The sequence below is a fragment of the Myotis brandtii genome, unplaced genomic scaffold (genome assembly GCF_000412655.1).
Source record: "Myotis brandtii unplaced genomic scaffold, ASM41265v1 scaffold457, whole genome shotgun sequence".
In the NCBI taxonomy this organism is placed as follows: domain Eukaryota; kingdom Metazoa; phylum Chordata; class Mammalia; order Chiroptera; family Vespertilionidae; genus Myotis; species Myotis brandtii.
In genome coordinates this window covers 146,000-167,313 of record NW_005367475.1, presented here as the reverse complement: position 1 = coordinate 167,313, position 21,314 = coordinate 146,000, and the positions used below count along the sequence as shown (strand labels likewise).

The window sequence follows — 21,314 nt, the reverse complement described above, 5'->3', positions numbered from 1 at the left end:
TTGGAGGTACCTAGATGAGGCCCAGCTGTGAAGCAATACAAGCTTCTGTGGGGCTTTGGGCCTTCTTTTGGTTGTTCTGGGTCTCTCTGACCCAGCTGCAGTTTGTTAGGTAATTTCAGACTGCAAAGGGCCAGGCCATTCATATGCAAAAGCCTCTGCACACAGCTTGGGTGGGGCGGGATCTCAGGGAATCAACAGGGCAGAGCAAACAGCTATGGCTGATCCTCAGCCCAGCCCTAAGAGGCCCCAGGTCTCACTGTTCTGCAATAATCGCTGCAAGCACCTCTGAGAGAATGCCGCCCTCAAGTTCCAACCAATGCCAGACAGTCCAGTTTCTCCCCGTATGAGTCTGGGTCCCTAGAGACTCACCCAGAACTGGAGTTCAGAGCAGTCGGGAGCTTGTGTCTCCCTCCCGATTGAAAAAACAACCGCGTCCTCAGTTGCCAGCCCTTTCCACGTGCACCTCCGTACCTCTGCACTTTACTTCCTCACCTCCTCTGAGTCTCAGTGTGCTTTTCTCTTTCCTTTAGTTGTAGAATTTCCACTCAGCCAGCCTTCCTGTGGTTCTGGACGATGTCCGTTTTGTCTTTTAGTTATATTTTTGAAGTGGTTGTGCGAGGCAGCAATTTCCGGTGTTTACCTATGCCGCCATCTTGGTTTCTCTCTGACTTAAGTTTTTGAAAGACCACTTTGGTTTTTTGGGAGAATGGACTCTTAGGGAATAAAAACAAAAGAGGACGATCAATTAAAAGGATATTTGGCAAGAGATGGTTAGCTTTGCATAGGAGAGAGATATGATTAGATTTAGCATACAAAGAGGCAGCAATTTCCGGTGTTTACCTATGCCGCCATCTTGGTTTCTCTCTGACTTAAGTTTTTGAAAGACCACTTTGGTTTTTTGGGAGAATGGACTCTTAGGGAATAAAAACAAAAGAGGACGATCAATTAAAAGGATATTTGGCAAGAGATGGTTAGCTTTGCATAGGATAGAGATATGATTAGATTTAGCATACAAAAAAAATGTTTGAAATAAACTATATGTTTAAGTTTCCTAAGCTTTCTATAAATGAGTTTAGAGACCAGCAAGTTGTTCAACAAGATGTCTCCCTTTTCCATTTAAACCCACAACTAGACTACATTTCCCAGCATTCCTTGCAGTCATGTGGCTAGGTTCTGGCCAATAGGACATGGACAGAAATGATCTGGGCATTTTCCAGACCAGGCCAATAGACCCTCCCACTCACCATCTTTCATTCTCTCCCCATCCTCCAGCTCAATGAAGAAGATCCTGGAGGCCAAGGAGGGAAAACTCCAGGAAAGGAGTGAGTGGAACAGAGCAGCCCCCCACCCCACCTGCTACCTCCACAATTACCTACTGACCTTGCCCAGACAGTGAGCTGAAAATAGACTTGTGCTGTTTATTCTCACTGAAAACTGTTAACTTATCACAGTCAACATAATCTCATTTTGAAATAAATATCAATTATATGCACAGAAAAAGACCCAGAAAGGATGAAGTCAATAGCGATTACCTCTGGGTAATGGATAACTTCTTTTCGCTTACCTGCTTTTTTCCTTCAGAAACATTGTTTTTGTTTGGAAAATAAATTTTTGTAGAAGCTTCAGAAAATACAGACGAAAAAAGGACAAATTAAAATCACAGGTTTAGAAATCCAGGCTTTTGTATTTTTAAAATGAATAAACCTTGTCATGAGAAAAACAAACCTATAAGTTATATTTTAGCCAACTCACAAAGGTATAGAGCTATATATTCGGAAGACGTGAACAGGGTTCTCTTATGTAACTGTAGGCAATAGCTTGGAGATGAAAGGGAGAGGAGGGGGCTTTATTGAGCACTTACTATTTACAAGCACCTGTTGCAGGAAATTTACTTCTCTCTGAAGTTAAGGACAGGGAGCAGGAAAGAGAATGTTACTCTATAAAAATAGTTTTTATAAACGGGGTTCAGACACACAGCAAAAACGTCTTATCTTCGTTTCCTCCAAATAACAAGCTTTCATACAGATAAGCAGCCATCGTCATTCTGTAGGGAAACACGTGACCAGGTGAGTGACTAATTGCCCCAAGCCGAGCAACTGTATTTTCTGAAGCATTTTATTACTTTCATAAAACCTTCGGATGACATTTTGGTCCCTAGTTATGAGTCCAGGAGAATTAAATATTTAACTAAGGTGGCTTATGACATTGGAAATATTATTCGGAGATAGAATGTACAACACAGAGAAAGCACAACCACAGAAGAGGTGAGGCTGAATGACCACAGGTATCCTCATGATTTGTGTCTCTTCCTGTTACTATGACTCTGTTTTGCATTGTCGCTGAGTAACAGGGATGATTCTATGCACCTGACATGTGCTTTTCTTTTCCACTGAGTTTTCTAATTCTTCATCAAGTTATAAAACAAGGTGCCCAAGCCATAAATGAATGGCATGGAGGAAGTCCCACCTCGGTGGTATTCTGAAGGCTCATTTGTAAGAGAGCCTGTTCAGATAGACTGTGTATAAAAGGTTACCAGATTCCCATGCCCATCCACAAAGCCTATTGCACAATCTATCCAACTGTTCCTATGGCAAAATAAATTTCAAGTTCCACCTCAAAACCAGACATTCGAATTTACCTTTTCTCCTATGGATGTGCCTTGAGAAGGTAACTTTTTATATTTGATCCCTTATTCTGCACAATGGCAGCTGATCTCCCCCCCCACCCCTTCCCCCCCAAAAAAGTGATATCTGGCCTGGGAAACAGTGTTCTTTCCACACGGGGATCCACTGTGACCCCAGGTGTCGCATATACCAGATGTCCACATGGACAAGGAAGTCCTAAGTTAGGGACTTGAACATCTTGATCCTTCTCCCCTAAATCAATTTATCGTATTTACCTTACCTTCCACAGCCTATCTTATATTTATACTTCTACCTATTATCCATAACACTTGCAGGCTCACACTAAACACTCCCTGGGTTTAAGGAGGTGATCATTATTTTTTATACATATGTCCACACTGTGCCTGCTACACAGTAGATATTGTCAATCTTCCCAGGCCTCCCTGCTCTTGCCCCAACTATGAAACAAAATTCTGTTCTATGCTTCTTTTTTAACTGAAAATTCTTTTTTAATTTTTTAAAAATATATTTTATTGATTTTTTTTACAGAGAGGGAGAGGGACAGAGAGTTAGAAACATCGATGAGAGAGAAACATTGATCAGCTGCCCCCCGCACACCCCCTACTGGGGATGTGCCCGAAACCAAGGTACATGCCCCTGACTGGAATTGAACCTGGGACCTTTCAGTCCGCAGGCCGATGCTCTATCCACTGAGCAAAACCAGCCAGGGTGAAAATTCTTTTTTAAAAATATGTTTTTATTTACGTTTAGATAGAGAGAAAGGGAAAGGGAAAGGGAGAGGGAGAGGGAGAGGGAGAGGGAGAGAGAGAGAGAGAGAGAGAGAGATACCAATTGGCTGTCTGCTACACACCCCCTACTGGGGATCAAGCCTGCAACCCAGGCATGTGTCTTAACCAGGAATTGAATCAGAGACCTCTTGGTGCATGGGTGATGCTCAACTGCTGAGCCACTCCGGCTGGGCACTGTTCCACACATTTTTAAGATATCCTGCACTATCCTATCCCCCAACCTCATCCTACATTCTCATCATCGCCCACTCTTGCTATATCCTGTCCTTTCCATCCAATTCCCAACTCTACACCTTGCCTCTCTTCACTCTCTTGATGGGTTCCCCCACTTTACATGGCAGACTCCTCTCCTCGCTTTTATCACTCAGTTCTCCACTTTGGCCTTCTACTGACACATTCAACAAAAATGTGCTGAATGACTATGAGATTCAAGCATTGTGCAGGCAGAAAGGAGGGTCCCAAAACTGAAGAAGGCACATTCTTCTCTGCCCAAGGGGCTTACAATCAACTGTGGAGATTAGATATACACATACCTAAAATATATCTAAAACACAGGGGTGGAATAACTGTGAGTGGTGAGAACAAACATGCAGGACGGAAAACACGTCTAGCTCAAGCTCAGCTGATACCAATGGCAGCAAACAGCCCAGCCCACAGAACCATCCACTGTCGCTGTCCACCACTGTCAGACCAACACTGTTATTCTAAACAAGCAAGTCCCAAGAACATTAATTCCAGAAAAAAAAATTGCAGAAACATATTATTCAACCTTTACTAGATTGTGGCTATTAATATATCAACTGGAAAAGTTAACAAAGGGGAAGAAGTAAAAGATGACCTAGAGCAGAATCTTAATTTTAATGGTCAAGGTGACTAAGTTTCAGAAATTATGTTGTGTGGTTTTAAAATGTCTACAGATTGATAATCTTCTTTCTAGAGGTAGGGCTTAATATTCCTCCCTCACCTGGGATTTAGGGACTTCTTTCTAATAAACAAAAGCCTGGCCAGTGTTGTTCAGGGGTTGAGCATCCACCTTTGAACCAGGAGGTCACGGTTCAATTCCTTGTCAGGGCACATACCTGGGTTGCAGTCTCGATCCCTTATAAGGGGCATGCAGGAGGCAGCTGAACAAGGATTCTCTCTCATCATTGATGTTTCTCTCTCTCTCTCTCTCTCTCTCTCTCTTTCTCTCTCTCTCTCTCTCTCTCTCTCTCTCTCTCCCTCTCTCCCTCCCTCTGAAATCAATAAAATCATTTTAAAAAAAACAAAAACAGAATATGGAGGAGGTGAGAGTGCATGACTTTGAAGAATAGGCCATAGAGGCATTGTGGCTTGTTCTCTCTTTCTTTCTCTCTCAAATCAATCAATAAAATTTTTGAAGTGTCATCCTGTACACCAAAAATGGTTGCAGGTTCAATTCTCAGTCAGGGCACATACCCAGGTTGGGGGTTTGGTCCTCGGTCAGAGTGCATATAGGAGGCAACCAATCCATGTTTCTCTCTCTCCTAAAATCAATAAAAACATATCCTTGGGTCAGGATTAAAAAATAAAAAGCATGGCATTTTAAAGGCAGAATTAACAGAACATGGTGACATGCTCAATATAAGCGCAGTGTTAGTATTATTTTTAAGAAGTTTGGCATCTGATGCCTTGTAAATACAGTAACATTTGAAACTGAAGCAATTCCAGAAACTTTAGGCTACACGACCTTAGTATAATTTTTTTTTTAATTCTAGAAACAATGATGATAACATTAGAGAGAGACTGATTTGTTGTTCCACTTATTTTTGCATTCATTGGTTTATTCTTGTATGCGCCCTGATCAGAGATCAAACCCACAGGCTGGTGTAACAGAACAGCGCTCTAACCAGCTGAGCGACCCAGCCAGGACCAATCTTTATAAAATGTCTCTTCTCCACTGCACCAGTGGGACCTCCCCGGGGACCAACGGATCAGACTGAAACTCCTCGTCCTGGCACTGACAACTCACCACAACCTGCTCTATTCCCAAAGCACCTGTGCTCTTCATGGCGACACAATTCCCTTCTTCCCTGTGCTTTCCCATACAGCACCCATTCTCCCCAGTGGTCAGCGCAGGTCCATGCAGTCCTTCCACCACAAGTGCCTCCTCTGAGCCGGAGGCAGTACGAGGAATAAGGAGTCAATACGACAGAGTCCAAGCCCACAGGGATGTGCGTGCTGTGTTATCAGAGCATACACGCACACAAGTAGTTACAAGATGACACAGTGAGTTTAATAACAGCAATGGGTGGATTCTGGGAACTCAGAGGAGGAAGAAATTAATGTACCTGTGAGGGGGTGTGGAGAGGGAAATGGAGCAGAACGTTGAGGAAAGCCCCAGATGAGCAGGCATTTATTTGAGCCAGGCCTTGAGGAATGAGGAAAAAGGGAGGAACAATCTTTGAGACAAATGGGCACCTGGACATGGGGATGGTCAGAGTGCTGGAGGTGGGGGAGGGGAATAGCTGCCCGGGCCTGGACACGTCCTCTGTGCTGTGAAGGGCACACACAGCTAAGCAGGTGAGTGGCGGGCTCACTGATGACATGAGCAAAGAGCAGACGGAAGGGAGTAAATCCAGAGAGAGGAGGGCGGGGACACACGGTTGGCTCACTGTCTGGCAGATGGAGGACCCGGGACTGGTTCCAAAGCTATTCCTGGGGGAGCAGATCGGCTCGGGACAGACTGGCTCTGCTCTGCAAGGCAAAGGAGAAGACAGCAGCTAACGTCTCCAATTTCGGTGTGAGTGGGGGCTGGTGATCTTAGATGATAGAAAATAAAGCAAGAAGAGTGGGTCTGAGGCTACAGGAAAGAAAAGAAGTTGGGTTTCTTGATAGGAGGTCATCTTCCCCATGTGTAAGTAGCGATGTCCAAAGGGCAGTTAGAAGTCAGAAACCAGAGCTCGGTCCAGAGGTCAGAAATGGACACCCACATGGCGCCCAGTAGACCGGTGCCTTCCAGAGCCTTCCTTCCGACCAGCCATTTACTTGGGCACTTACTAAGTAATAAATCACAGTAGTCTCTTTTCCTTGCAGGGAAGTCTTATCTTCTCAACTGAACTCTACAGTAAGCCTGCACTGTAGAGTTGGTAGCCACTAGCTACATTAGGCTAAATTTAATTTAATTTAAATATGTCATTAAAATTAAAATCCACTTCTTTGGTAACTCTAGTCACATTTCCAGTGCCCAATAACCACACATGTCTAGTGACTGCTGCACTGGACAGTGCAGCTAGAGGACATTTCTATAGTCACAGAAGGGTCCAGTGGATGGTGCGGCTCCAGGGCACTACCTCATGCAGGGATGCGCTGGATCTGAATAACCTCGGAGGCAGGTTGTACTGTAATCAGGTTCCAGGGTCAAGGTTTGCTCTGAAATATTAAAGACTGGCAAGCATGCAAATTGAGTGTCTATAAATCAATATCTGTACAATCTAGGCAAATACAGTAGAGTGTGGTACTGTCTTCCTACATCAAGACAGTTTAAAACTCACTATACAAATAAAAGACTAGTGGTGATGGTGGCTTAATAGAGTATGACAAAGACCTGGGAGTTTTAGCCTAGCCCAGTAGAGGACAACCTCATAACAAGGTTGCTTTTTCTGTGAATCTCACACAGTATTCACAGAAAAAGTATTCTTGGCCCTTTTGAGAGAATTATAGACATACTGGAAAATACCAGGAGGGACCGGGCTGGTAGGAATGGGAACTAAACTCAGATAACAGAGAAGAGTTGAGAAATGGGAGTGACCAACCATCTAGAAAACTACCTACAGCGAGCCCCATGGAGTGAAGACGAACCAGGCCTAAACGACGAACTAAAGCCAATGGGAAGGTCTCCTGACCATCACATCTGAGCAGACCAGCCACAACCACCTGAACCCGCTCCAGAAAGGCAAGGGTGCTGTAAATTAAATAAATGCCAATAGAATCATATTCGAGCTCCCATAAGATTTCTGTCGATTCTAATGATAGCAGGTCCTCAAGTAACACTTTCATTCGATGATGCCGTTTCATTTTAACGTTGATGAGATGCCGTAGGAACTTAACTCCTGTTTCTATCAGCTAGTCTATGGTAAATTGGCTGTTATGCTTCGTTTTGTGGCAGTTCCAAGAACCTATAGATGGCTTAAATGAGGACTTGCTGTGCCCATTCCGCACAGCTGGCACTGAATCATGCAAGTTTCTCTCAAACCCTCCCCTTTACCCCTACAACCAAATACTGTTTTGACCCATGCCTTAAAGTGCTAGTCTCACATTTCTTTCTTTCAGTGACAACATTAGGTGTCTTTGTTGCTGACTTTGGCATAAAGCAGAGCCATGGCATTCCAGGTAGTCATCCTGAGTTCTTTGCGGGTATCACCATTCCACATCATTCCACCTGGAAAATATGCCCCTGAAGAAGAAACGGGGGTACGGGTGGGCTTCGGGGTTGGTGGTAGGTTGAGGAGTTAGCAGTAGGTGGTGGCTATGATCAGTCACATATAAGTGACATGTGGACCCTCAAGGGCCTCACATGTAACATGCCAGAATGCATATTTTTAGAGTGGCTCTCAATTAAAAGTGTTAAATGTTCGAATGCCAAGAATCCATAGTAATTCAGTGATTACGGAGAGAGGAGAAAAAGGTGCCATTGAGTGATGTCCATGAAATGAATGAGCTGGCAAGAGTCCCAGCTCAAAGGACATAATCACTCTCTTCCACTAATTAAAAATTCTCTTTTTACCAGAAGAATTGGTAAAACTCCATGTAAAAGGTTTTCAAAGAATCCATTTATCAATGGTTCTTTTGTTTCAAACCTTTAATCATGAGACAGGAAACATTTTTAAATTCCTCTAAGATCACTAAGACAAGAATTATCCTGTATTCTTAGTTCTAAAAATGATCATAATAAACAATGGCACTTTGTTGAAAGCCACGAATCATAGTGCAAGATCTAAAATTTTCCATTTTTCATGGCCCTCCTAACTCTGACCTCTTGCAATAAAGTCAAGTCTGGGTTTCTGGGTCAAATGTGTTGCTTGACTAGAAGAAACGGGAAGAGGGCTGAGCTTCAGGACGCAGCAGGGGTTTCCAGGAAGATGTTCCCGGGGAGAACTCTGTGATCCTGGATCTGAATCTCATCAAGTGGGATCAGAAGCGTGACTTCTGTCAGTGTGCCAAAGGCTCCCAGAATCTTAGAGAAGACACAGGTGAACAAAGCCGATAACTCATTCCAGTGTCGAGCGTTAGATTTCACAATGAGAAAGTGCCCCGTACATGGCTGAGGCTCAGGACCAATAACTGGCACCTTTTCCTCTGTGGGCAAGTTGAACAGATGCAAATTATAATCAAGGTGAGTGTGCACTAAGCACGGGGGCTTAGTTGTGCTCATCTCCACAACAGGATGACTCCTCCCACTGCTTCCCAAGTTCACAGAACAGGGGCAAACAGAAGCCTGTCTAGGTTTCCATTTCCTGCACTCCAGATCCCCGACCCCCAGGCTTTGACCTAACTGGTTTCCTTTCACAGACTGCAACCAAACTCCAACCCTGCTTCCTGGAGATCACACCCAAGTCACCAGCATTGGGACTGGGGATGTTCCCAAACTCTTCAGCCACACAGTTGCAGATAATTTTTTGGTTTGCTCCCACAAATACCATTATTTGCTACTAGCTTAATCCTAAGAAGGTAACTCCCAAGTCACCAGCATTGGGACTGGGGATGTTCCCAAATTCTTCAGCCACACGGTTGCAGATAATTTCTTGGTTTGCTCCCACAAATACCATATTTGCTACTAGCTTAATCCTCAGAAGGTAACCGTTTCTAATTCCTGTATAGGTCTCAAGGTCTTGTAAAATAACTATCCACACACACTTGGGCTGTGGCTCAAAGCCTTCCGGCACTACTGACCACATTAGAGTACCTAAGTCTCTTGGAAGAAGACAATTAGGAGAACCAAGCTCCGAAACACAGGGATGGGATGGAGCCAGGAACATCCAGGCTCTACAACTCATTCGACCACATCACATCCCACAGTGGCTCAGAGAACCTGACAGGTAACTCAGGAATTCAAGACATCACAGATGGGCAAATGTCCCAACTTTGAAAGAAAAAAAAGCTATGAACCATAATGTTAATTATATAGACTGGGCTTACAGCAATTTTTCCCTCTACCAAAACCAATTTGCTATAATATTTTTGCTCCGATCTCCTTCTTGTCCTTTAGGAGTCAGCTTAAACATCACGTTTTCTGAAAATGCCTTTCCAGGGCTCCTGGACTAGTTACATCCTCCTGCAAGAAGCTCCCACAGTACCCTGTATTTCTCCTTTTGCCCTTTATAGTTGTAGCTTTTCAGATTAGCTCTCACGCACAAAGACGAAGCTCTCCGAGGGTAGGGACCAGAGACAAGATTAATGGACCCAGTGCAACTGCTCATGGTGGAGAACCACAAAGTAATCTGTTAGCTTGCTCAGCACTGTTTTCCTAGACCAGCAAACAGCAGGGCACTCATATGACTCAGGAGTAAATGTCCAAGTGCAAAAATGACATCAAACCAAGGCCAAGTTTTAGAATGAGTTACTAAGTATTTTGTGAGCATTTAGAAAAGAAAAACAATCAGTAGCCAAGGTTTTCGAAGTAAGACATGCAAACTTATTTCCTTTTCTGACAAGATTAATGGTCCCAGAGCATCTGCATATTGGTTTGGACAGACTTTGGCCAAACCACATTTTATTCTTTAAACCAGCAATTTTCAGCATTTTTCATCTCATGGCACACATAAACTGATTACTAAAATTCTGCAACACACCAAAAAATATATATTTTTTGCTGCTTTAACAAAAGGTGTACTTTTGATTGATTATAAAACAATAGTAATTACCTACCTTTTTTGCTTCAAAGTGACTTTTTAAAAATCAGGCACCTATACTTGTATATAAGGATTTCTTGTACCAACAATTAACCAATCAGACGCAACCTTATTATGGGATGTGACCAATAAGATGTAACTCTATTATATGACCTACATATTCACACCAGGTGGCGATTGTGGTGTTGGTTGCTGTCATTTATTTATTTGACAATCTAAGGGAAAAGAGGTCAGTGCCCCTGACTCAACAGTCAGGTACTGCCTGTTTTAAAAACTTTTGCAGCACACCAGTTGAAAATTACTATTGCAGACAAGGTGAAGACGTAAAGGTGACCTGATACTAAAGTTAAGCAGGACTCAGTTGTGCCCACTTGCCAACTCCTACCCAAAGTACAGTCATTAGAAAACTCCAGGAAGGTCTCATGGGGCTTTATGGTTAGCTCCTTCCAGGGCAACACTGAGCCAGGAAAATGTGGGTGGGGATATTGATGGCAGGCTAATCCAATTGGTAGTTGACATACACAACTGGATAAAATGTCAGATGACTGGATCAGAATCCAAAAAGATGTCATCATAATGGGTGATTGGCCAAATCCCACAGGATGGAGTTTTCTAGGGCTGTGAGCACTTGGTGCCCGAGTCCACAAGGCAGGATGGAAGGTACAAGATGAGAAAGCGTCAAAAGGAGAGGGGGCAGGGCCTTTGGGGTTGTATTTTATCTCGAGCTCAATATGACTCAACTTTCAGACAGTGTAAACCACTTGCACTATTCAAAGTCCAGGGCAGGAACTGTCATCAGACTGTGCCCTGGGCCAGCATTATGTTCAGATCCAAGTGGCAAGGTTTCGGAAGGAGGTGGTTATTTTGCTTTGTTTTTTAAGCCAATAGGACAAAATCCAAACAACAGAACACTGAGCAACCACCAGAAAAAAATAAGGATGTTCTCTACGTACAGGTCTGAAAATCCAAGACACAAGGTTCTGTGAAAAGGCTAGGTGGAGGGCACTTCGTAGGGTATGCCATCCTTCATAGGAAAAGGACAGAAAGGAGAGGTGTGTATGTGTATACATGCACATATCTGTCTGCATGTGTGTAAAGGAAACTCTGTAAGGACCCAAGAAACTTCCATCACTGGCTGACTGAGGACAGGAACTAGTTGGTAGGGTCAGAGGTGTGTGAGACACACACACACACACACACTGAGATGTTTCACTGCACAGCCTTCTTTGTTGTTTATTTTTCATTTATCTTTATTGTTTAAAGTATTACAGATGTCCCCCTTTTTCCCCATTGATCCCCCTCTTTTCCCCACTCCCATCCTCTTCCCAATATTGTCTATGTCCATGGGTTATGCATATGAGTTCTTTGGTTGATCTCTTCCCTCTCCTCCTCCCCACTTCCCTCTGAGAATCCTCAGTCTGTTGCATTCTTTGGGTTTTTAATTTAAAACCATTTAAATGTATTAACTCAATACATTTGTTTTTAAGTAACAGCGTAGTTAATAAACAAACAGACATCACATGAAGACTTAGACATGTTTGACCTAATTTGTGTTTAAAAAAATATTCTTTCTGTGGGAAGGGAGGTGGGGTGGCCAAAGGAAAGTCATTTTATGGTAGGAGGTTGCAGAGGGCAAACCTCAACCCAAGGAGTGAAAGCCGAGGGAGGCAGCTGGGCCTTATTGAGAGGAAGAAACTTCCAGTCATTAACTCTGGTCAAACACAAAGCAGGTGGCCTCCTGAGGCAGAGAGCAGGCCAGTTAGAACCGGAGCGAGAGCAAGGGCCTGCCACCTGCCAGAAATATCACGAGGGGCAGGAAAATGAACCAGATGGTCTCCAATGTCCCTTCCCAACTCTGAGAGGTTGTGCTTTTAGAAGACCTGCACCTGAGAAGCCAAGAACTCAGGCTAAGATGATTCATGCAAGATCACACACTTTCACTAGGTATATTATGTAACTTCACTAAGACAAAACCCAGAAATAATCACTACAATCCCCATCTACCTCACTGTGAAACACAAGAGTATTCAGAAATCAGAGTGCTTCCTTATTTGCCACCACTTTCAAAACATCATGAATGAAATAACCAATAGAAACGAAGTAAGAGCATGTGTTAACAGTATTCTGGAGGGGAGAGGGGAAGGTCTGTTTGTTGTTATTCTTATTCTACATCGTATTCCTAAAAGGATTTATGGTGACTAACTGGCCCCATATGAGAGGTTTAAAATTCCTCTTATGAAGAACAGCAACACTTCCTCTGCGATGAGCTGCTCATTGGAACCAGTCTAAGAAATAACACAAGGGCAGGATTAGCCAAGAAAGTGCAAGTGGTCACTGGTTCAAGGAGTGGCTGAAGTTAGCTCGAGTGCTGCACAGAAACTAAACTCAATCAACACAGAAAAGCAAAATCACCAGCTAGAACCAGAACATCAAGACAAACCTCCCCGAGGGAAAAACTGTGAGCAGAATTGAGCTGCCCCGTTAGAAACTTCCAGAAGCCACAACGCCCAGTGCCACAAACCTAAGAGAGCTGCTGACATCAACCACTGGATAGAAGATCCTGGGGTGATAAGAATAATGAGACTTGTGCAACCGTTCATGGCCAGAGGCCCACAAAGCAACCCCTTACTTTGAATCTCTTCCCAATTCCACCCTCCCCTCCTATCATCTCTGGGGAAAGCCAGTGGCAAAGCATGAGTGATGTTCATTTCTAACTTATCTACCAGGTGTCAGGATGGATAATGTTCATGGTCCATTACTCCACATGTAAAAGGAGACAAGTGTGCCAGATGTATTGATCTTGGACAGAATCGCTGCTCCTGTAACTTCTTTCTTAAAATGTGCAAACGTGCCTTATCAGATGCAGCATATCAGCCGAGCCTCGTTATCCAGCAATGACGTTTCATTACAAAGCCATAACTCATCAACAACTCGTTAACGAGATAGCAACTGAAAAAATTTATTTCCTAGCTTACTGGAATTTTGCCTTGTGTTTTGAATCATGAATTTTTTAAGAAGCAAAATAGATGGCGTGGCTCAGCGGTTAAGCGTCAACTTATGAACCAGGAATTCCTGGTGCCATTCCCAGTTCCATTCCCGGTTCAATTCCCAATCAGGGCACATGCCCGGGTTGCAGGATCGATCCCCAGTGTGGGGCGTGCAGGAGGCAGCCAATCAATGATTTGCTCTCATCATTGATTTTTCTATCTCTCTCTCCCTCTCCCTTCCTCTCTGAAATAAAAAAATATATATTAAAAAAACCCTCACAAAAACAAACTGATGTTTTAAAAAAAAAGAAGCAAAATAGAAAGTGGTTATTAAATATGTGTTTTTCAGTTTCCATAGAAATACATACAACTAAATGATTTCATCATAGTACTTCGATTTTTTTTATTTAAAACGATCAAAGTCAAGTTTTCTAATTTTTCAAACTTCAAAACAATGTCCATTACCATGTGGGTGTGCTGCTGCTTCAAAAGCCATTTATAACTAAGCAATGCCAGAAGTGAAGTTACAAATGTCGTTACTTCTAACAGAACACTTTGGGAGGGAAAAAGAAAACAAGAAATGAAAATGTTAAGATTTTTTGTTTGTTTTAATCCTCACCTGAGGATATATTTTTCATTTATTCTAGAGAGAGAGGAAGGGTGAGGGAGGGAGAGCAAGAGAGAAAAACATCAATGTAAGAGAAACATCAATCGGTTGCCTCCATATGCACCCGATGGGGATAGAACTCGAAACCTAGGTATGTGCCCTGACGGGGAACCAAACCTGCAACCTTTGATGTATGGGACAACGCTCCAACCCACTGAGCAACCTGGCCAGGGCTTAAGGTTATTTTTTATAGAGTATTTTATTTGTTTTTCTTTCATTGATCAACCTCTATTGAATGCTATTTCTTTCTATAACTTAAAATTATGTTTGACTTTAATGCCAAGCACTTTGTACTTGGTTTTGACAGTTGATGTATAACCAAGTTTAGCAACTTGCTTTTCCTTTGAATCTTCTAACACAGCAGTCGCCAACCTTTTGGACCTCACGGACCAACAGTGGTCTGCGGACCACCGGTTGGTGACCACTGTTCTAACATGAACCATAGAAGACACACATGTTGACCTCGTCCCATTTCCAATTTAAATCTCGTCACATACAGGCCCTGGGACACATTCTGTACCTTTCATAAAACTGTTATTCTTTGGTTCAGTCTGTAAAGAGCCTGGTAATTTATGAGGGTAATTTTTAAAAATTATTAACAAATGAGAGTTTAGAGAAAAATGGGAACCAATGATGTATCCACAGGATGATAAAGCTCATGATATCACCATCCCAACCAAAGGGGCAATTGGACCAGACCCCTTCCACAGCCTGGACCTGCTCATTTCATCTCTCCTGGCCCCTAAATCCTGAGGAGGCAGGAAGGGCATCAGCCACCCTTCAAGTGGCTGTTCACAGTCATGGAACATTCACACCTGTCCTGAAATTGGTACATTTCCCAACTGGACAGGTGCTAGCTCCCTGTAAGATTCCATGCAGGAAGGTGTGCTAAGAAGCCACAGGACGGGCATGGAGCATCTTCTTGGAGTACCAATGTCTCTGAAAGTCTTGAAGGGTGTGGAGAGCGGCTACAGCGTTAGTACAGGTTCAAGCCTCGGACTAATGAGAGGGCACGGTCCTCTTGTGGCAAAGCCACATGCAGGTCCCAGCTTAGAGGGCAAAGCCCTCCCAGCACAATTATAGCCAAAGGCTATGGTTGTAAGCTTGACCTTATGGTCCGAACCTGTGGTCCCAGATGGCTGAGTGATGTAGGCTGCGGGAGGTGCAGCAAGTGCTGCCAAAACAAAGCTTGAAAGAGTTCTCAAGTGCATGTAATTAAGTAGATTTGAAACTCGGGAGAACATTGTAAACATCTTGACCACGCCCTTGCTTTGCCTCATGGGATCTGAAAATAAAGACTTGGCTTACAGGCTGTGGCACTGTCTCTCCATCCGAGAACATTGTCCCACTTGGCCCCAGCTATATTCTCTTGTCTGTTTTCTTTAATCCTTCACAGCCCCGCCTCAGGTTCACCACTGACCATGCTGGACGCAGTTCAGAAGGGCAAGATGGTGGCTCTCAAAGTGTGGACCCCTGACCACCAGCACTGGCATCATCTGGTCACTTGGCAGAATGCTCGTTCTCGGGCCCCACCCAGACCTTGAGAAGCAGAATCTCTGGGATGTGTTTACAATAAGGTCCCAGGTGATTCTGAAGCACCATAAAGTCTAAGAAACAACGTTATATTAAAACAAAAAGGGAGTATCATGGAGTAACACAGGCAATTTGTACCAGTTTTTAAGATCTCCCAATTATAACTGGGCTGCACTGGGCTCCTCTGCAGGGACAAACTCAGTCCCCTCTCCCCAGGGGATGCTGGGATGGAAATGTGCAAGGAGCCAGCAACCCTACCCCCTTCCTCCCAGCACCCCAGACCTGAATCATCTCTCTCTCTCTCTCTCTCTCTCTCTCTCCCTCTCCTGGGAAGAGTGGCTGGGATGTGCACCAGAAACTGCACAGATCCTGTACTCATCTCCATCCCTCTCTTCCAAAGCCCACAGTTTCCCAGTAACTCTTAGCAAGAATCACTCTGTGGGGAAAAACATGCACAAGTGGAATAGGGAATATTTTCACTCTGAATATAATTTCCTACCGTGTCTGGGTTGCTGCTTTATTTTATTTTTCCAAAGAGCATTTATTATACTTTCATAATTATTTTTATGAAAAAGTAGAATCACTTTATGCAACATCAGATTCTTTATATGACTTCCAATCTTCACCGAATCTCACTGATTTTGTCAATCCAGTGCACAGATCATCTGGTAACTCAATTCATTAAATATACATGAACTAGAGGCCCGGTGCATGACATTAGTGCACTGGGCATGGGGGGCGGGGGGGGCGTTCCTCAGCCCAGCCTGCATGCACCCTCTCACAGTCCAGGAGCCCTCAGGGGATGTCCAACTGACGGCTCGCTCCCCATGGGGAGCGGGCCTAAGCCGCAGTGGGATACCCTTAGCGTTGCCGCACAGGCAGGACAGGCTCCTGCCACCACCACTGCGCTTGTCGGCCGTCGGCTCAGCTTGTGGCTGAGCAGTGCTCCCCCTGTGGGAGCACACTGACCACTAGGGGGCAGCTCCTGTGTTGAGCGTCTGCCCCCTGGTGGTCAGTGTGCATTATAGCAACCGGTCGTTCTGCCATTTGGTCAATTTGCATATTACCATTTTATTATATAGGCTACTGCAGAAATCTCATTCTCTTCCTGTGCCAACCCAGGAACTCTCAGGCAGTCCTGCTCACCCATCCTAACAAAGGCTGTCCCCCCTCCATCCTCACACAGCCTCCTCTTTGCTCTCTAGTATCATTGATTAAATCACTTGACAGTTGACACTTGACCTTATGTGTCCGAACTCCTTAAAATACCAGAAAGCTCTGTCCAGGCTGCCCCCCACCTATGCGCACACACTCGTGAGTCCCGCCACCAGCCCACAGCAGGGCTTTCACACCATCCATGATTTGGGGATTTTCAAACTGGGTCTGGACCCTCATATTTAGCAACCATTGTCTGAGCACTGACTATGCACCAGAAATTCGATTGCTGAATTACCACCACTCATCCCTGACCTCTGGAAACAAATCATGATGCAGAAAACATCAAATTATAGGGAGGAAAAGTTAGAATGCCTGGACAACCTCTGAGGAGAAACAGGAAAACAGAAGGTGGTTGAGGCAGACCTGAGACCTGGGGAGCAGTCCCCAGTTTCCTCCCCTGCGTGTTTCTCCAGAAGCATTGGTTTCCTTCCCTTGACCCCCAGCGGTTCCAGTGGTCTGCACGTTTAGGCGTAATTTTCAGAATCATTTTAGGAGAGCATGCGTGGAATGCACATTTGGTATTCCTCACGTTATCTCCTAAAATAACCTTTAAAAGGAAGGACTACAAAAAAGGTCAAGGCTGTTAGTCACCAGACAAGGACACTCAGGAAAGTTATGAAACCCCCTGTAGAGGTTTCTAAAAAGTAGATTAGAATCCAATCTCTCTGCCTGGTGGAGGTGGGGCCTGAATTCCCTAACGGAGTCCAAGTTCAAAGCTCTTTACCTGGGGCAGGGAGGGGAGTAAAGGCAGATCACAGCAGGCAGGGTAACTCGGACCACCACCCCACTGAACCAAGGCCCCCATATGGAAAACAGTGCCCTGGCCTCGGTGCCTGCCAGCCCAGCCACCACACAATGACGGCCAGCAGATGTGGCCAGCCTGCTCACAAAGGGGCCTTGTACCCCTCTCAGAAAAACAACTGTCCATGCCCTGCTCCACTTCTCCTCAGTAAATATTCAAAGCAATCTAAGGTCTAAAATACATCTTGTTGGCTCAAATAATTGGTGCTTTTAATTTTCTCCCTTTAAGCACTAGAAACGAAGGTTTCAAACCAGTAGTTAAAACATCAAAAAAGTCCGGCCAGTGTGGCTCAGTGGTTGAGCGTCAAACCATGCACCAAGAGTTGCTGGATGATTCCCCATCAGGGCACACACATGCCAGGGTTTCCTGGCTGGATCCCCAGCAGGGGGCTTGTAGGAGGCAGGCAATAGATGCTGATGTTTCCCTCACGTGGATGTTTCTATTTCCCCTTCTCCTCTCTCTCTCTCTCTCTCAAAAATAAATTAAAACACATATTTTTAAAAATGTGTATATATATACATTTCTCAAAAACACACAGGTCCATGTCATGGGCCAGCGGGGTAAATAGTAGGTAAATGGATGTACTGATTCCAGAACTAAAAGGTAATACCCCTCCACAAAGAATGCTGTGTTATTCAGCTATTTACTTTTAAATCTAACAGGCAAATAATGAAATACTATGAAACCTAAAAGAAAATCCACCTTTCTTTCAAAAAAAAAACACTAACAATTCTATTCACTATTACTTAGAAAAATCTTACTCAAACTGCATAGAAATAAGTTAATTCTCCAGTAAAGCTTCCTTTCTTACTACACAATTTAAGAGAAACACTCCCAGATGCTACTCACTTCTTCCTTCGAGGAAACAAATTCACAACTTTCATACATTTTTACCATTCATTTTCTTCCCCCGCCCCGCAAAGCAACACTTTCATTTAAGAACACCAATCGGGTCCATTTAGACTTGCTCCTAAATACAAGTTCACAGCCCTGAGGTTTGAGCCTAATCCTTCCAGAAAAAAGGCCTACTATGTTAGAGAGGAATTACCAGCTCAGGAATCCCCAGGTCATGTAAAATGGCTGCGGATGAATTAGCAGAGTTTTTAAATGCCCCAGGAAAGTAGAACCTCCTCCCCCACCAAGGAAAGTCTTACCGAGTGGCATTAATTCCTTGACTCATTTAGGAGCACACACTGAACACGAAAGAGGAGATAAAGCTGGAAACCTCAAGGGCAGTTCATGCGGAAGTCTTGGCCGCCTCCAGCGGTAACTTTCCACTGGCTGGTGACCAGGGGAAAGGTGAGCGATTTTACCTGGACTCCCAGGACAGTACTACTCGGGTGTGGTCTCGGCGCACTTCACATCACAGGTGCCTAAGGAACTTGCCGCCTGGACCAGGCCGCTCAGCCTCTCCCAGCAGGTACTTCCTCAGGAGACTCCGCCTAAGTAACAGCCCCTGTCAGTGTCCCTCCACCTTCGGTCAATGTTTAGAGGTGCAGTCTGTGTTCAAGCAGCCCTCTTAATAGCTCACCTCTCCCCTGAGCAAATGCTTCCTCTTCCGCCACTTTCTGCAATTCCTCGGCTGGCTGTAAGGTTTCTAGAAAGAATCTGCATTGTTTCACTCAACCAAAACAAACACATTAGACTGCTTGGATGTGAGAGGCCATTAACAGTGTACCATTTAGTCAGGGGACATTTAAATTCTCAACAACTGCTTAAAGCAACTCAATAATGAAAATTTTTTTATTTTTTCAATTACACTTTACATTCAATATTATTCTGTATTAGTTTCGGGTGTAAAGCATATTGATTAGACAATCACATACTTTATATAGTGTGTCTCCCTCCCCCATCCCTCCTCCCACCCTGTATTTCCAGTACCCACCTGGCATCCTACATAGTTATTACAATATTAATGACTATATTCCTTATGCTGTACTTCACATCCCTGTGATTATTCTGTAACTACCAATTTGTACTTCTTAATAACCTTCACCTTTTTCACCTAGTCCCCCAACATTCCCCTCCCCTCTGGCAACCATCTTAAAATACCAAAAATATGGATTCACCTTTCTTTCAAGAAAGATCCAAAATCCACTGCACATCCGTGTATTTTTTATAAAAAGCATAAAATTAAGTCGGTGTTATGGGCTAAATTGTTTGCCAACCCCCCTCCCCTCCATGCATATGACCCCCTGCGCCTCAGAAGGTGAGTATATTTGGAGAAAAGGTCATCAAAGAGGTGGTAAGTTAAAAGGAAGCTGTTAGGATGGGCCTAATCCAATCTGATTTGTGTCTTGATAATCAAAAAACACCTGAGATTAAGGGTTTTCTTAAATAGAGATAAAATAATTAGAAAAATAATGAAAGGTGAGGTTTGTAATTTTCAAGCTTCTTTGCTGCGCAGGAGGCCTGAAATTAAATTCTCATTTCAAGAGTCTTTATTATCTGGGCCTCAACGTTCCTTAAATATCTGGCATTAAAATGGTAAGTGGAAAAATCTTTTCCTGGACACAGACTTGGTTAAGCCAGTAATGAGAAATATATTAAATGCAGTTGTTTCTACAAAATGGAGTACAAGGTACAATTCCCAACTCTCTTTTAATAGAGCTTGAGTTTTAAACTCCACCACTCAGAAATCACCTCAGGTTTGCAACATGTGTGAGCCCATTTGCCAGGCTATAACCTGTCAGACAGAGAAATCCGTCAACACCAGCTCCCTAAGCATCACATAGGAAGACAAGAGACATTCCTTCTGAAAAGGTAACAAAATTAAAGACATTACGCTAGAATCAGAACTTAAAAGCAGGTGGTTCAAATTCAATTAGAAATTTTGTGGAAGGCAAAGACAAAAGAGCCTCCTGCTAGCATTACATTTACCTGAAATTTGCCTGGACCATAACCTCATATTTGCTCTCACAAAACAGGGCAGTTGTTTTCACAGCCCACCCGAGTCTGCCAGACAGCAGCCTGGAATGCAAGAGCTGAGCCAGGCTTACTACCACAGGCATGGGTTCTAAGATTATTTCGTTGTTTTCTTGAGAAGTTGTGGACAGGTGAGGGAAATTTTCCCAATATTCATATTAGCCACACTCAATCTAAATGATATGAATATATGTACAAACACATATATATTCATTAACACAGATCACATGACACATATTTATAACACTGGTCTAGATAGGGAAATAGAACTTCTTCATATGAATTGCCATTATTTGTACACACAATCAGGAAACCAGAGTAAACCAGCACCAAATGAAGTGATCCAGCACTTAAAGATTAAAATAAAACAAAAAGACCGTAACTCAACTCTTTCAAATAAAGTGGCAATACTCTGACTCATTTCCATCCCACCCATGATGCATTAGAGAAATTTTATTTTATTTTTATCCTGTAACTCAAGATTACTTATTTCAAACCATCCTAGCAAACCATACTTGCCTGTGATATACTGTATAAGAGTTCTCTAATCTGAATAACCTATGTTGTTCTCTCCCATAGCCTCATGGTAGTGAGACAATGAAAGGTGCCTGTGAAACACACTGCCATGTCCAGGTCCCTTGTAAGTAACAACTCTGATCTGCTGATGCCCCTCCTTATGCTAATGAACACTAACCAAAGCATCAGGCATTGGTTGGATGCCCATGAGGTGACAAGCCCGGCCAAGACCATCTCCCCAACCAGCCTATCAGGGAAGTCTTATTGTCCTCCTCCTCCCAGAAGGGAACCAAGGCTCATAGGAGAGAAACAAGCCTAAGGACAGCTCATGGGGCCAATGGGGGAAGGCGAGCACTGAGCCTGA

General features: G+C 43.8%; 1 protein-coding gene across 1 annotated transcript in view; it reads right to left on the bottom strand.

Moving 5' to 3' along the window:
* Nucleotides 1-18,680, bottom strand: part of NEDD4L (neural precursor cell expressed, developmentally down-regulated 4-like, E3 ubiquitin protein ligase) — a 226,330-nt gene extending 207,650 nt beyond the window's left edge. The window contains exon 1 of the mRNA XM_014546927.1: nt 18,664-18,680. The gene's annotated coding sequence lies outside the window, so the exon portion shown is untranslated. The remainder of the gene's footprint in view (nt 1-18,663) is intronic.
* Between the last annotated feature and the right edge of the window lie 2,634 nt (nt 18,681-21,314).